Raw genomic sequence first — 20064 nt, forward strand, 5'->3', positions numbered from 1 at the left:
TTTACTGCCAAATCGTCGTTTCACAGTTGCACTACTCGAAGTATGTTTGCGGTCGCTGCGGTCGCGCGGCTTGTGGCCACTAAAGTTTTGTAGGAGTGTGTACCTTATACACATACTACTTATGTACATACCACGATTGAGAGAATACAAAGGTTGCGCCGTTTTGGCATTTTTCTCTCGCAATTGCACCAGTGTGACGTCACACAAAAGTTATTCTCAAAAATCCTCTCTGATCGGCGCAATCTTGTATTCTATCATTCTTGTGTACATACATATATAGCCGCTGTCATTTAATTTATTGCTTACTTTTCAACTCATTTTGGAGTAAAGAATAAAGAAATTTAAATACACAAACTAACCACAATTGAAATTTTAAAAAATATATATACATATATGTAGTTTTTGATTTCCATAAAAATTAATGCATTTTAAATTAAAAGATCCTATCATTGCTCACGAACTGTTTACAGATTGTTAGTTTCGGTTCCTCATTGAACCGAAACTTTCCAGAAATATTTCAAAAATGAACTTCACTTAAGCCTCTTTCGTTTGGCACCCATATTAAAATATTGCCAGCTTAATTGACTTTGAATTACTAAACAGGTGGTAACCCTATTTAAACACATTTTCGAAATAAATCTTTTTAAACTTCTATAGTTTCATACCCATATTAAGTTACATATGTATATATGAAAATTAACTTGTTGATAATGTCGATTCCAAATTACTAAACAGGTGGCAACACTATTTAGTATAAATAAAATATATTTATGTATGCATGTACATACATATATTAAAAGTTTTAATAAAGTTATTAATTACATGAATTCTAATTTTTGCGCAGCTGGCAATCCACTTCAAAAATATCTTAAAAATAAAGCTTACTGCCCTCTCTCTCGTTTGAAACATATTTATATTTATATAGTTTGATATCAATACTAAGGTTCATATGCAATTTAATTTGTTGATAAAATCGTTTCCCAATTACTTATCAGGCGGCCACCCTCTTTAAAAGTAAAAATAATATAACTATGTATATATGCAAGAATGTATAATAAAAGATTTCAGTACACTTATTAAATAAGAGATTCAAATTCTTTGAGCATGTGGCAACCCTCTTCATAAATATCTTACTGCAGCATCTCTCATTTGAAACCTATTTATTTATATCAAACTTTTTTATTTACATAACTTGGAAGCTGAATTATTATTAGATTTACAAACAAGTAGTAACCCTATTTTACAATAGTTTGTAGTAAAAGTTTCCCTAAATAATTCTGCTGAACTTGTTAATTAAATTTATTTTGAATTTCTGTACAGGTGCCTACCCCCTTCAACAATATTTTAGAAATATAAACAGATATAGACATATACCTAGAAGTAGACATAGACAGACATAGACATAGGCCGAGAAATAGACATAGACATAGATATAGACATAAACATAAACATAAACATAAACATAAACATAAACATAAACATAAACATAAACATAAACATAAACATAAACATAAACATAAACATAAACATAAACATAAACATAAACATAAACATAAACATAAACATAAACATAAACATAAACATAAACATAAACATAAACATAAACATAAACATAAACATAAACATAAACATAAACATAAACATAAACATAAACATAAACATAAACATAAACATAAACATAAACATAAACATAAACATAAACATAAACATAAACATAAACATAAACATAAACATAAACATAAACATAAACATAAACATAAACATAAACATAAACATAAACATAAACATAAACATAAACATAAACATAAACATAAACATAAACATAAACATAAACATAAACATAAACATAAACATAAACATAAACATAAACATAAACATAAACATAAACATAAACATAAACATAAACATAAACATAAACATAAACATAAACATAAACATAAACATAAACATAAACATAAACATAAACATAAACATAAACATAAACATAAACATAAACATAAACATAAACATAAACATAAACATAAACATAAACATAAACATAAACATAAACATAAACATAAACATAAACATAAACATAAACATAAACATAAACATAAACATAAACATAAACATAAACATAAACATAAACATAAACATAAACATAAACATAAACATAAACATAAACATAAACATAAACATAAACATAAACATAAACATAAACATAAACATAAACATAAACATAAACATAAACATAAACATAAACATAAACATAAACATAAACATAAACATAAACATAAACATAAACATAAACATAAACATAAACATAAACATAAACATAAACATAAACATAAACATAAACATAAACATAAACATAAACATAAACATAAACATAAACATAAACATAAACATAAACATAAACATAAACATAAACATAAACATAAACATAAACATAAACATAAACATAAACATAAACATAAACATAAACATAAACATAAACATAAACATAAACATAAACATAAACATAAACATAAACATAAACATAAACATAAACATAAACATAAACATAAACATAAACATAAACATAAACATAAACATAAACATAAACATAAACATAAACATAAACATAAACATAAACATAAACATAAACATAAACATAAACATAAACATAAACATAAACATAAACATAAACATAAACATAAACATAAACATAAACATAAACATAAACATAAACATAAACATAAACATAAACATAAACATAAACATAAACATAAACATAAACATAAACATAAACATAAACATAAACATAAACATAAACATAAACATAAACATAAACATAAACATAAACATAAACATAAACATAAACATAAACATAAACATAAACATAAACATAAACATAAACATAAACATAAACATAAACATAAACATAAACATAAACATAAACATAAACATAAACATAAACATAAACATAAACATAAACATAAACATAAACATAAACATAAACATAAACATAAACATAAACATAAACATAAACATAAACATAAACATAAACATAAACATAAACATAAACATAAACATAAACATAAACATAAACATAAACATAAACATAAACATAAACATAAACATAAACATAAACATAAACATAAACATAAACATAAACATAAACATAAACATAAACATAAACATAAACATAAACATAAACATAAACATAAACATAAACATAAACATAAACATAAACATAAACATAAACATAAACATAAACATAAACATAAACATAAACATAAACATAAACATAAACATAAACATAAACATAAACATAAACATAAACATAAACATAAACATAAACATAAACATAAACATAAACATAAACATAAACATAAACATAAACATAAACATAAACATAAACATAAACATAAACATAAACATAAACATAAACATAAACATAAACATAAACATAAACATAAACATAAACATAAACATAAACATAAACATAAACATAAACATAAACATAAACATAAACATAAACATAAACATAAACATAAACATAAACATAAACATAAACATAAACATAAACATAAACATAAACATAAACATAAACATAAACATAAACATAAACATAAACATAAACATAAACATAAACATAAACATAAACATAAACATAAACATAAACATAAACATAAACATAAACATAAACATAAACATAAACATAAACATAAACATAAACATAAACATAAACATAAACATAAACATAAACATAAACATAAACATAAACATAAACATAAACATAAACATAAACATAAACATAAACATAAACATAAACATAAACATAAACATAAACATAAACATAAACATAAACATAAACATAAACATAAACATAAACATAAACATAAACATAAACATAAACATAAACATAAACATAAACATAAACATAAACATAAACATAAACATAAACATAAACATAAACATAAACATAAACATAAACATAAACATAAACATAAACATAAACATAAACATAAACATAAACATAAACATAAACATAAACATAAACATAAACATAAACATAAACATAAACATAAACATAAACATAAACATAAACATAAACATAAACATAAACATAAACATAAACATAAACATAAACATAAACATAAACATAAACATAAACATAAACATAAACATAAACATAAACATAAACATAAACATAAACATAAACATAAACATAAACATAAACATAAACATAAACATAAACATAAACATAAACATAAACATAAACATAAACATAAACATAAACATAAACATAAACATAAACATAAACATAAACATAAACATAAACATAAACATAAACATAAACATAAACATAAACATAAACATAAACATAAACATAAACATAAACATAAACATAAACATAAACATAAACATAAACATAAACATAAACATAAACATAAACATAAACATAAACATAAACATAAACATAAACATAAACATAAACATAAACATAAACATAAACATAAACATAAACATAAACATAAACATAAACATAAACATAAACATAAACATAAACATAAACATAAACATAAACATAAACATAAACATAAACATAAACATAAACATAAACATAAACATAAACATAAACATAAACATAAACATAAACATAAACATAAACATAAACATAAACATAAACATAAACATAAACATAAACATAAACATAAACATAAACATAAACATAAACATAAACATAAACATAAACATAAACATAAACATAAACATAAACATAAACATAAACATAAACATAAACATAAACATAAACATAAACATAAACATAAACATAAACATAAACATAAACATAAACATAAACATAAACATAAACATAAACATAAACATAAACATAAACATAAACATAAACATAAACATAAACATAAACATAAACATAAACATAAACATAAACATAAACATAAACATAAACATAAACATAAACATAAACATAAACATAAACATAAACATAAACATAAACATAAACATAAACATAAACATAAACATAAACATAAACATAAACATAAACATAAACATAAACATAAACATAAACATAAACATAAACATAAACATAAACATAAACATAAACATAAACATAAACATAAACATAAACATAAACATAAACATAAACATAAACATAAACATAAACATAAACATAAACATAAACATAAACATAAACATAAACATAAACATAAACATAAACATAAACATAAACATAAACATAAACATAAACATAAACATAAACATAAACATAAACATAAACATAAACATAAACATAAACATAAACATAAACATAAACATAAACATAAACATAAACATAAACATAAACATAAACATAAACATAAACATAAACATAAACATAAACATAAACATAAACATAAACATAAACATAAACATAAACATAAACATAAACATAAACATAAACATAAACATAAACATAAACATAAACATAAACATAAACATAAACATAAACATAAACATAAACATAAACATAAACATAAACATAAACATAAACATAAACATAAACATAAACATAAACATAAACATAAACATAAACATAAACATAAACATAAACATAAACATAAACATAAACATAAACATAAACATAAACATAAACATAAACATAAACATAAACATAGACATAGATATTAGACTTAGGCACAGATATAAACGTAGGTTTCTGTAGACAACTAAATATAGTTATTAGAATATATTTGTATGTATTGCAAACTTCTTCCTTTCTGGAAATTTTATGGAGTTTATTTTTATCCGCGCGTACGTCTTAGTTTCCTGAAGCCCTCATAGAGAATATCCGTGAAGAATGCATGAATCTATCGACGGAAATTCTGGCAAGAATGCTGGCTTTGGCTCACCCACTCGAATAAAATTAGTACTGAACGTTGATAAATTGTGTTAATTTTAAAGCCGTTGCGAAAACTTGAAATTCCGGTATATCTAACTTGGTGTGCTAACAACATAAATCATCAACTCATATCTTTATATTCTTCGCAAATATTTCAAATTTTCATTTAGGATTCTACTCTCTTAAAAGGGAACTGTTACATTGTGAACGTTTACTGACCCTACAAGACAGCTGAGTATCATATGAGTACTCATATTATCATTATCCCTAATCACAAAAGTGCTTATCAAAGTCCTCATTTTCGTTCAGGCCATGGGAAAAAATTGAGTACTTTCCCCTCAATGTTGTCATCAGAAAGTCCTCAGTACTAATAGTCAAACTACTCATTTATGCCGTACTACAAAAACAAAAGTGTAAATGTGTGAGAATTTTTGCCTAAAGTGCTCAGCAATGTCTTGTAGGGGATGATTCCATATCACTGCACCCCTTGTAATTCATAAAAGTGATTCTTTCATTATCACCTACACCATACATACATACATATGTACATACATATGTAGGTATCAAGAACTGTAAACCAATATAACCAAAGAGCTCCAATCATAAAAGTCCAAACGAAAGCCTAAAAATGTGGAATGCTTTTCTTCTAAAAAACTCTTAGTTTTTTCTCACATAAATAGTCAATTCCAGGGACACTTTTAGCCAAACCACATCAGCCATTTTGACCAATTTCATTTCCTTCTTTGCGTGAGGAATGATTGTCACTATTTCATATCCTCGATGATTTTTGAAAAGTGAAGCTGATGACATAAATGCACAACGACGACATAAACGCCTAATATAGAAGTATGTATGTGTATGCGTAGTGCTGCCCGTGTGAGTTGAAAGCATATTTGAGGGAATAATCAACACAATACAATCTCATATCGACAATTTATGTAGTTGTATGTATTCGCTTAGAAAAAGAAAATGCCGTTGTGTATACCACAGAAAAGCGAGAGTCTTTTCCATTTGCAAATTTTGAAATCACAAATAAAATTTAACTTTTTTGCAATTTTCTCTTGCTGCTGAATGTACGTATTCAACTACCAACAACAAGCATTTCATTCAGTCAACGAAATATTGCTACGAAAATCAAAAAATGTATTTTAAATGGGAAATCGACTTGCCAGATGGAGCGGCAGCAGCACAGGGCCAAGCTAACAAACTGACAAACGGAAATGAATGAAATGTTGTAAATCTATGGAATGTTAACATTTTTATTTATTTCATTGAAGTTTTTACTGCACACTTTTGCGTAAAAATTTTGCTTGGAAATTTGTGGAAGTAGATCGATTCATGAAACATTTTGATTGCTTTGGTGCTGCACTTGTGGCCTCCGTGCTTTTGCCTGACTTAGTTGGTAGATTTCTGCAAATTTCGCTATTTTATTTACCAATAAAGCTGATATTTTCCTACAGAAAATAGTAAAATTGGTGAAAATTGCGGTAAAGGAGCACACAAATTCTTTTAAGTGGTTTTGTTAGAAAATGCCGCCGAAATGCTTTGTTACAAAGAGAGAAAAATGAATTATTTTGTTGATGCAAAAGTGTGTGTGTGATTGTGATTGTAATTGCCTAAGTAAGTTAACTAGAGAATTGGTTGTTGAAAAGTTATTTGATTTAAAATTTATTATAAAGCGTTAAGGAGCTAAACATTTGGACTTTAATTTAAATATGATTCTGATTTGTATCATTCTTCTTATCCTTATCCTTATTCTTATCCTTATCCTTATCCTTATCCTTATCCTTATCCTTATCCTTATCCTTATCCTTATCCTTATCCTTATCCTTATCCTTATCCTTATCCTTATCCTTATCCTTATCCTTATCCTTATCCTTATCCTTATCCTTATCCTTATCCTTATCCTTATCCTTATCCTTATCCTTATCCTTATCCTTATCCTTATCCTTATCCTTATCCTTATCCTTATCCTTATCCTTATCCTTATCCTTATCCTTTTCCTTATCCTTATCCCATCGGCGTAGCCAGAATGAAATTTAGGGGGGGGGCTCGAGCACCCCTATCCCCTATTCCCCTATCTTTATCCTTATCCTTTCCATATTGAGGCTTATTCGTTTTATTTAAATGTTATATTCATAAGCAACGGCATCTCCCATCCTGTTATTGTGTATAATAACTTATCTTTGTGGTTTCAAAAGTTAGCTATATTTATTCCTTTTTTTCTCCTCAAAAAAATTTCTCTATTTTGTACAGGCAAACTTTTCAACTTTCTTCCAAACCAATTTCATTATCTCTGTCTTGTTGTACTTAAAGCTCACTTCGTGCTAAACCACACAAACCCATAGAACCACTGCCACCACATAAACTCAAAGTGAAAGTAATACATACACATACATATGTAACATATGTGTGGAAATGTGTATGTTTGTGAAAAGTTTTCGCTAAACCCATAAAAATATTTAACACCTCAAGTGCGAACATTATCAGTCTTTTATTTATTTACGGTATTGCCTAGTAGGCAAAGGAATATTTCTGTTTTTGATGTTTGCCGCAAAGTTTTTGTGCAAGTGTTGAGATCATTGATATTTGAAGTGTTGGCTGAAAACTTTCTTAAGAAGTTGAAATGGCGTATTACTACAATATTTCTTTTTCAAAACAATAACATTTTTATTAACGTTTGGATAAATACTGGACTCTTTCGGTTAAGTATCTGTATTATTACATATCGGTCAGGCGCAGATACGCGCTTGGAGATACACATTATCGAAAACTAGGGCTAAGCTTGTATTTCTTATCCCAGCTACAGACAAATAAAAAAAGTTTTTCAAAAGAGGGTTTCTCCCAGAAACCAAGGGCAAACCAAGTTTGGACTTCTACCATAAACAAGTCGCTCGTAAAATGTATTCAGCCGTTAGGAAGTTGCCTTAAGAATTTAAAAGAATTTCGAATTGCTGTATTTTATGATAGAAATATTTTATTGATTTGAAATTATGTAGTTGTTTTAGATGTTTGCTTTTAAGTAGGCAATCGCATATTATGTACCCTGAAGAACTTGCAGGCCATTTCACCAGAAAGTTCCATTTTACAAAGGTGGTATGTAAACTCGCAGTTGTTCAGAGATTCCACGAGAGATTCTTGATTGTGTTTTTCCGTTTCGTATAAGCCAATGGGCTGCAACCAGGGGATCAGTTCTACCGTTTATTCCATGAACGGATCACGGAAAGGCTGTGGACCATGCCAGCCGCGTTGAGCTTCGCATTGCCGTTAAAACCGTCATAACCTGAAAACAACTACAATACATCTTTGTCACAGGCTCCTAATCTCCGCATGGAATATGGTTGGGCGTATGCCCATTGGTACTCTTTTCGAAAATCTAGGTCCATATATGCTGGCTTCAATGTTACCACCAGTAAGTTTGGATCATCAATGGCTCTGTGATGTAGGTTCGGTTCTTGTTCGTAAGTTCTGACATTCCTAAGCGTTGGCTCTGCTCCAACAGTCGCAATGGCCAAATGAGCAAAGCGCTGGCGAGTCATTCTAGAGATCGGAGATCGAATCCTCGGCCAGCGGGATTTTTTGTTCTTTATTTTAGTTAAATTTTCTTTATATTTTAGGTTTTTATATAAAAATATAATTTTGAATTAAATTTATTTAATGTACATTAGACCGCATCACTAAAAAAAGTTGCAGTTTTTCCGCCGGGATTACAAAATCTATTATATTTTAAGAAGTCCTCCAAAATATTTCGGGAAAATATTATGATTTAAGCGAGCTGGACCGATTTGAAAATACCTCCAAAAATGAAGTTTTTTATGAATAAAAAGAGATTCTTACAGAACTTTTTGAAAAAGGTCCGCTCAGATGACAAAACAGATTAGGCTTAAAAAATCTGCCTACAAATAGTTGAGAATCTTTTCAACGGAATCGTAATAATGAGATTTTTGATGCTGTTTTTTTTTTAAATTTTTTCAAAGATTGATTTACGAAAAACCTAAATAACTGGGCAGAACTATTCTAATTTATACTTATGAGATCTCGGTAGAAAGATATTTTCTCACTATTTTTATTTATGTGTAAAAAAAGTCATTCGTGTCCCACTTTTTATTTTTATTTTTTCAACAACACATCCAACACATATTAGTTCAACTTTGAGTGATGTTCTTTCATTCTACCTTTCTCTTTCATCATTTGAAGGAGTTTATTAGCAAAGAAATGAAAGGGTGAGAAAATAACTTTCCAATGATACCTCACAAGTCTAAATCGGAAGAGTTTGGGTTCAGGTATTCAAGTTTTTCTTATATCAAACTTTAAAAAAAGTTAAAGACAGCATCAAAAATCTCATTATTAAGATTCCGTTGAAATTTTTTTTTTAATTTTTTAAAAATATTTTTTTTAAATTTTCTAAAAATATTTTTATGTAAATTTTTTATGCTTACACCGTTTTGTCATTTGAGGGAATTGTTTCAAAAAACATCTTTAAGAAATTATTTTTATTCATAAAAAACTCCATTTTTGGAGGTATTTTGAAATCCGCCCAGCTCACGTAAATTTCCCGAAATATTTTGGTGGACGACTTAAAACATAATAGATTTTATAATTCCAATGGAAAAACAGCAAAGATTTTTCTTGTATGGGGAGTGATGCAGTCTAATGTACATACATACATATGTCTTCTTTTTTAATTTAATTTGTCTTTAATTTAATTAATTTAAATTTAATTTTCGTTTAATTTTTAGATTTTATTGTTTCCAAAGAAAACCTTTTTAAAATTTTATAAAATTTTTAGAAAGCTATTTAATTTTTTTCTATATTGATACAGATATTTTTGTTTTTACATATTTTTTTCTTTTATGTAATTAAAATTTTAGTTTTTTTTTTATTTATTTGAATTTTTAGGACCTTACAAACATATTTGAAGTACTTTTCTTGTTTTCTTAAATAAATCTTTTTTAATGTAGTTTTGTTTTAATTTTTAGATTTTATAATTTAAAAAAGATTTTTTTTATGTAACAACGTATAATAGTTTATTTTTTGTTTTAATTAGCTCTCTTCAATTTTTAAATTTTAATAATTCAAACGAAAAACTATTTTTTAATATAGTTAAATTTTACATAATTTTATTTTCACTTTTAAATTACTTAATTTTCCTTTTTTTAAGTTAATTTTCATTAACTTTTAATTTAATAATATAAAAAAGCAAAATTTTTTCATTTAATTTAATTTTTAGAAACCTATTTATTTTTATTTTTTTCCGACTTTTAACTTAATTTTGTTTTAATTTTTAGTTTTTGTTTTGTTAAAAAAGAAAACTATATATATATTTTTTTAATTTATTTTTTGCAAACTTATTTTATGTACTTTTTTAATTTAATTTATTTTCTTTTTAAATTTAATTTTTCTCTAATTTTCTTAGGACCTTAGGTTATTTATTTTTTCTTCTTCAATTAACATTTTTATTTTTTAAGTTTTTTTTTCTTAATTTTTACATTTTTTTATTTTTATAAAAAAAAACTATTTGAGGCCATGAGAGCAGAAGAGGCCCAACCTATACTTTTTTTCATGTACTTAACTTCTTAAAATCGTATAAAAACGTGATACATTTGAAGGTTTTATTGTTAATTGTTAAGGTCGGAAGGTTTCAATAGCCGCATGGCTGTATGTCAAGATCGTAATGGTCTGCCATCGGTTGTTCCGCTTAACTTTTTCCATAGTTTTTGTTTCTTCCTCGAAAATACGAAATATACCCATCCCAAAGGTTCCTCTTCTTTCAGCGATTTTCAAAATGTACTGCCCCTTAAAGAGTTGTATTCAATGCATGGTTCTGGGGTTAGTGTCCACAAAAACGGCCCTGTCTTCGTAATATAAACAAAAATATTCGGAATCAAAGTTTTTCTCTAATAACACGGTTTCTAAATTTCCACTTTCCCTTATTAAGAAATATTATTTTAAAGAGGAGCCTAACATAAAAACTAAACTATGAATTGGCTTCTCTTACATATGTATGTAAATGAAAACATTCTAAAATGCACATAAATATTTATACATACATATATACTTTTACTAACTAACAAACATTTATACTAACAACCACTTTCTGCGGCTGTACAACAGGTCGTATGAGTGCTATTGTGGCCGTTGTTCGACTTTAGTGCTCCTCCAGTGCAGTGTGAATGCGGCGAAACGGAAGTGCGAGCGCCGACCACAACCTTAACAAACAGTAAAACAGCAAGTGGATATATATATACAGCATGCAAAAAAAATATGTAGCATGCCAAAAGAGCAGCTGAAATGATAACAGAGACAGGAGAAAATATATAAAATTGCAAATTATCTGAAAAAGAAATGAAAAATAAAAGCAACAAAAAATAATAAAACTGAACACATTTACATACACCAAAAAAAAATATTATTCAAAAGCGGTGAAATGACATACCAACGCAAAAGTTGTTGGCAAAATAACAGTAAATACAATATACAAATACACAGCAGTAAAATACTATATGCAATGCCAACAAAATTTAATAATGTGCAAGCGAAAAGCGCAAAAGCGAAAAAATGCAATTGCACAACAAAACGGTAACAAAAAGAAGTGAACAAAATGAAACAAAAATAAACTGTTTGCCAATAAAGTGCGAATGTAGAGTGAGCTGAAAATTACATTGCATGTTACTTAATTGAAAACAACAATTTTAAAAGCCGCTAAAGTGCTGCTGGAAAAATATTTGTTATATGTATATGTGCATATATTTATTTACATATGTAAATATGTACGCATGCGTAAGTTCATTTCAAGTGTATTCGCATTTATGCTTACGTTTGAGTGTATGTACATATATGAGCAAATCCCACAAGTAGTTTTTTTAGTGCCACTCCCTTCGCTCGGCAGAAAAAAAAAACGCCAAAGCATTCTTCTTGCATTTATTTCAATCAATGTGAGTTCCAGAGATAAGTTAAATAAAAAATAAATAAAAAATTTTCACAGTTTTAGCCTTTAAACGTTTATTTAAGCGAAAAAGTGCCGAACTCACCAATTTTTTCTTTGTCACTCGAAAAAATCATAAATGTATTTTTTTTTTGTTTAACTACTTTAGGAAGTTTTCAGATAGAATGTTTATATTAGAGGCAATAAGAGTTGGCACCAAATACAACATTTCTATGCTAAAGGAAAATATTCCGATGCAATATTTAATTATTTTTAAATAATAGAAGTTCTAACCCTTAACTACTCTCCTTAAAAAAAGACTTATAACTACTGATGGTGGTCTGTGAGACCAACATTTTTTTGGAAATTAATGAATATTTGTATGTATATGTAAATCGTTTCACCAAAAATTATTTTTAGTGAAATAATTACCCTTTTGACTTAAAAAAAAAAAACAAAAAAATGCTTCGAGCTTTTCGAAATTTACTCACATTCAATCTACATTTAATTTGATTTATTCATATATTTAAAAGGAAAAATACTGCTTTAAAATAAAAGTACTTCGATTATTCAAGAAAGAGTAAGTAAAATATTTGACAACTTTTTCAATTACTTGTTTGACACCCATATTTTAATATTTCATATAATTTATGCATAACTTAATTAGCAACCCTCTTCAAAATATATTATTAACTTAAAACCTCTTTCATCTGACACCCAAATTGTGATACATATTTGAATTATCTAATTGCAGCAATTCAAGCTGAATTTGATTTTTTAAACATGTGGCAACCCTCCCTAATTTGGTACGGAAATTAAGCCTTTCAAACATATTTCTATAGATACCCATATTTTTAACCGACTTCCAAAAAAGGAGGAGGTTATTAGTTCGTCTGAATATTTTTTATTTTTTTTTTATTATCTTTTATTGTTATTGTTTTGTATATACGTTACCGCATAACTTTGGACCACGTCAAGCGATTTCGGCAATTCTTTTTGCATCGAAAAGGCAGTGTCTCAGAGGTGGTTACCATCTGGTTAAGATACGATCAGTGGATCATGAGATATATATATGTATATATATATATATATTTTTTTTTATATGAGAATTGAAGTCGGTTTTTTTTTGCTAAAAAATACTTGTAATAATTCAGTTCACTTATTAACTGACCTGACTTTAATTTTTTGAGCAGATGTCAACGCTCATCAAATACCTCTAAAATATTCTGAATCTTCAAATTAAACAACTTTGATTAACACGGTTTCGTTAGTCACCCAAATATTAATATATCATATAAATTGTGTATAATTTTAATAAATTGGAATTTTTAAAGTGGTGGTGGTTTTTAAATCGCATTCGCCTGTATCCAAAATTATGATACATATCTCAATTACCTAGTTGGCTTAATTTAAATTGAATTTGATTTTAAAACAAGTGGCAACACCCCTAAGTATAGTCAAGAAATAACGTATTTTCAAAAACATTTCAATATATACCAACATTATGATAATGGATTTAACTTATTAAATAATTTGAATTAAATTTTTAACAAGTGGCAACTTACTTCGAAAAAAAATTTGATTTTGAAACCTGAGTTCTACGCAATGTTGGCTGCGCAATAAAACGCGAAATTTACTTCTGTTTCTAGCAGCATCTTCCTTATTTATTTAAGTTAGAAAAGTCAGAACTGATGGTACGGTTGTTGAGTCCACTGATGCCAGTTACCTTATCTATGGGCTCTATTATTTATTATCCTTTTTGAATGCCATTCGATTCGGTCGTGTAATCGAACGTCGATAATTTGAGTGTTTCTTATCAGCTACTTCAGTACTCGTAATCATCTATGTATATATTAATACGCTAACATAAATTTTGTCGCAGTTCGTTTGGCTATTTTGAAGGTCAAAGTAATTCCTTATTCAATGTGACCTTCAAAATGACCATAAAAAGTAAACTTTTTAAGTTTTTGTCTTTCTTTTGACCTAAATAATGAACTTAAAAAAATATATAAAATGACTTGTTTGGCTCCTGCTACCAATGAAAAGGATTCCTTGATGCAAGAACACCAAAAATATCTGTTAAAAACTTTTTAAAAAGTTAAAAAAATAATTAAAAATAATCATATAATTAGAAATAATCCAATAATTGAAGATAATCTAATAATTAAAAAAAAAAATAATAAAATGAGTAAAAACAATCAAATAATAAAAAATAAACAAACAATTAAAAATAATCAAATAATTAAAAAACAATTTTTCTAATTATTTGAATATTTTTTAATGGCCATTAATCATGATTATTTTTGATAATTATAATTAATTATTAATGGTTGAGGTTATGTAAGAAAATTAAAATAATCATTAAAATTAAAAAATTCCAAAAAATTAGTGATTACTAATCGTAATGGAAATTTAACAGCTCGCTTATATGTTAAGCAACGAAGTTAGAAAGCCCCTCCAAGAGTCTTAAAACTAGATATTTTAGGCTAACTGCAAAGTAAGATAGCGCTCGACTCCTTTGTTGATATCTTTTTTATTTCCACCCTAAATTTATTATATTTCTTTATGACCTCATAACAAAGAGATTGTCTACGATGAACTCAAAATATTTTAATTTTAATTTTAATTTTAATTTTGAAAATTGAATAAAAATTCATGTATGTACGTCCCTTTTAATTTTCTGGCTTTTAAGTTTTCGCTTGTCGTGCTCCACAAAGATTTAAATTTCAACTATGCTACAGTTATCACCAGAATACCTCTTAGCTGTTGCTAAGCGTAGTGATTTGCATAACCGTTTAATTGAAAATGTATGCAACCAGTGTCAATGTGCCTGTTTCGGACCTACATTCATATGCAGACAACTAAAGGCCTGATTATGGCAACTTAACTTAACTTAACGGAACTTAGAACTTAAAGAATCAAACACCAATTTAAGAGAATTTTGAAGAGCGAGCCGTAAGTTACGTTAAGTTGCCATAATCAGAGCATAAGTGGCATACATAAATATGTACATATATAAGTAACTACGTATATACATACTTGCAGGGAAGAAAATCAAAATATTCCGGTTGTGCCAAGTGGCCGAAAGCAGCATGACGCAAGTGTGTGTGCGCAGCGACTGCAAATGTCAGCTAGCAACAATTGCAGCAAAAGTAGTGGTGGCAAGAATTGAAAGAAAGGAGTTAACAACGTCACGTTGTAGTTGCAGTACATTTCATGCAATTTTTATTCAATTTTGAATGCAGACACTTCTATACTTGAGCATGTGAACATGTAACTAGCAAAATTGTCTATTTTCAGGTGTAGGTGTATGTATGTATGTACATATACGAGTGCTACATATACTAGATGAGGTGCTGTGACAATCAAAAAATATTAAAGAGTTTTTAAAGCTCTTGCAGCATGAAATGTTAAGGTAATGATGGATGCGACTAATCAGATTTGGTGTAACTGCAAGCATACAAGCATGTACATATGTATGTATGTATGCAAAGCCTGTTAGGATGTTAAACAATTGTACTAAGCTATCTTTACTTATGTAAGAAATATTCGATTCCGCCTTTTTACATCTGCAAAAGCACTAAGCGCAATGGATTTCGCCAAAATGTATTGAAAAATTACTGTTTTTCAAAAGTGCTATCGTGGCACTTTGTGGCAAATTGTAAAATAAGTTGCCATTTGAAGGGGGGCTCTCTCGCCATCAAAAAACCACTCTCGCATAGCAGCGATCTAAATAAGTATTCTTTAATGATTTTCATGCTCTACCTTAACATTTCGTGACTTTTTGGACTTTTGAGATTTAATGGAACTTTTCTGAAATTTTGAAGACTTTTGGGAATCTATTGACACTTTTCAGATTTTTTCGGAATTGTAAATTTATTTTTAACCCTAATTAAAAATTTTAAATATTTTATTTTTAGGATTTTGAATTATTAGATTTTTGTTAAACTTATTTAAAAAATGTATTTTGCTTAAATTTTTCATGTGATAGTAATATTGTAAAATTTCTTTTTACTTATTTATCTGCTTAACTCGCACAGGTAGTAACTCAAGTGAAATAAATGCGTGGATTGAATTATTTTTGACATGTGGGAACTCTGTAAAAAAAATAGCGGCGAAACAGTTGCACTTGATAGTACTTAGTAGGTTGAGTAAGGAAATGGATTAGCAACGAAAGTTCAAGTGCATAGCTCACTGGTTAGCGTTGTTGGCTTTGCACATCGATGATGCGGGTTCGATTCCAGCTGAATTCTAGCAAAAAGAAGTTTGATGGGAGATGTGGTGATCTTCGAAATAGCAGCAACATGTTCAAATTAATTTTCCCAAAAAGTTTTATAGTTGGCTACCATATTGAACGATTTTTAAAACTTGCTATTTATAGTTAATTAGTTAAAATTTTAAGACAGGTGGCAACCCTCCTGAGCTTGTCCCTAATCAGTTTTCTGTACATGACCAAGTTTAGTTTTTATAAATTTTTTAACATGTGGTAACCCTGCCATATTTTTTTTTTTAATTTTATGACAAATGTTTACTCTATAAAAAACGTGTTTAAAATAATTTTACTCAAGCATTTTTAGTTGTTTACCGCATTGAACGATTTTTCAAATTTATTATTTCATTAAATCATTTTAATTTTAAGATAGGTGGCAATGCTACGAAGGTTTTTCCTTATAACTATTTTGTAGTTATTATTAATTTTAAAACCGGTGGCATTATTTCCATTAAAATTTTCTTAACATGTCTTAATGTTGTGGGATGGATGATATTCTTAGTTTTATTTTTGTTCAATTTGTGCCAGGTGGCAACTCAATAAAAACATATTTGGATTAATTCTCTTCAAGCATATTTTAGTTGATAAGCATTTTAAATGATTTTTTAGACTTACTACGTCATAAATTCACTTCCATCTTATGACAGATGGCAACTCAACTAAAATATTTGGTTGGAATAACTTTTTCATAATAATTTTTTTTTTTTATGTTAGGAATATTGTAGGCCTAATTTACCTCTTTTGCAGTAGAATTTTCCAATATGCATTGGACAGTAAATAAAAGTTATAAGTGAAGTATAACGAACATAAGCAAGTGTTTTCAAAACTCTTTATGCAGTCCTCTAGTTCGTACTGCACTCTGACATGTGTTACTCATACGCCATGTATTCATGCATGCAAGCACCGCTGTACGAAGTTCATACTTGTAATTGGAAATTTAATTTTAAATTTTTGATTTGTTCAAACATGGGTGCCTTTTGGTGCGCTACACTTTGGACAATCGGTATTGTTACGTATAAATGTAACAAAATCATGTAAAGGAAATTTATTTTTATATTTATTTAATATTTTTTTGCATGCTGATTTGAAATGTTTTCGGTTTTCGTTAGACTTATGCTCGATCCCTGGTACACATAACAAACGGGGAAATGTGTGAATGAAGAGAATCGCCAGCCAAAGTTTACGACAAAGGCTGTCATCGCTAATACTGCTGAGATGATAAGCTCGCGGACTTCTGCATACGCCAAATACGATCTATAGCAGACGAAGATGCTTATTAATATGGATCAAAATTCTAAACCTATGTCTGAACTCAAATTATTATTCAATAGCCGACATCAGCTGGAGTGAGCTCCTATTAATCGCGACTCGAGCTTTCTTTTAGAATTTCCAAGTAAATATACATATCTCTGCCTAAACTACCTTTGACTGTAGCGCATTCAAAGATTTTAATACCCACTCCATTCTGCAATGTCCATTTCGTAATCGTAGGCCAGCACATACTCGGCACCTTCTAACCTCGCATACAAGCATTTGAAGCAAATGAAAAAAAAAACAAACAGAAATTTAACACAATTCACGTGGCATATTGTTGGCAGGTGACTCGAAGTACCTTTGCAGTGATTGAGCACTTGCAGGTGAATTGGATGACATTAAAGAGAAAAAACGGCAGTCATAAAATAACTGTGATGATGAAATGGGAAGAGGTCCAAGTGTGTAGAGTTACATATTCGCATATTTGATATAAAGTAGTGGGAATAAATTTGAGAAGTATGCATATTTAGGTCAACATATGGCGAATAATAACTAACTCGTAGCTGCACTTGCTGTGCAATTCAAATACTATTTGATTTTACGAATCACTACATTGATTGGGTTAAACTGAAAAAAAATAACTATTTGGTTTTTGAAGTTATTGAATGAAGTGGTATGCTATTGATTTGGAAATATATTGTATAGCTTTTACCAGTAGTACCGCCCATGCGACGTTCAATGTAACGATATGATTTCAAATGTAAAAAAGAGGAAATAAATTATTTCGCCGAAAACACTCGTAAAAAAATTTGTACTTCAAAACATGTACAATATGCCAAATATCAACTATGCCATTAAAAACCAAAAACAACTATGAGTTTGGTTATTCTATCACACACATATATCGCCTTCATGTCGTGTCGTTGGCTGTAAGTCTCATAAAAAAACTCCAAAACTTGATTTACCAACATTTTCATTTTTACACATTTATGTTTCTGGCATAAGGGGGACGATATTTTAATTTTTATAGCTCGGTACTCTCTTGCAAAGCATATGCCAACACTTTTGGTTTTACGTAAATACTAGATCGCCCTCACCCGTTTCGCTGAGTGTATTATATTTTTTTTTAACTTGCTTCATTTTTTTGGTAAAGGGCTTTAAGTCAATCAAAGGTATCTACAGTAATTTTGTTGTGAAAGTGAAACTGAATATTTTACGCAAATAATGCTTTTTGAATTCTTTTCCTAGTTATATGAGAAGTTGGTAAAAAAAAGCAATTGATTAAAAAAAATATTTATAGAACGATAATAGAAATTTTAAAAACTGACCACTTTATTTTGTTGCCCAATAAGTTCTCTAATTGCTGTCAAAAAACCATAAGATTCGAACGAATGGTTGCTGAAATATTTCAAAAAGTTTAAAAGCCTGCATAAAAATTTGTTTGCAAATAACTCGTCAAAAATATAAAATTAGCGCAAAATCTTTGGTGTCCATATTGCGCACCGTGTTAACTTTCAAAATCGGTCAATGAAATATAAAATATCGAAAAGTAAACTTTGGGCGGGCCACTTGAAAAAACTTGACTCAATTAGCTTACTTTAACCTCTTTAATTTGATATGGGTATATTTAACTTATCTCATCAATTTATTTAAATTAATATTTTCAAAAACCCTTCTAAAGTATTTTCGACTGTAAGCCCTCTTAAGCCTCTTTCTTTTGACACTCATATTGAAATATTGACTTAATTG

Source organism: Rhagoletis zephyria, unplaced genomic scaffold (genome assembly GCF_001687245.7).
Source record: "Rhagoletis zephyria isolate East Lansing unplaced genomic scaffold, Rhagoletis_zephyria_1.1 Rzeph_scaffold_00052, whole genome shotgun sequence".
NCBI classification, from domain to species: Eukaryota; Metazoa; Arthropoda; class Insecta; order Diptera; family Tephritidae; genus Rhagoletis; species Rhagoletis zephyria.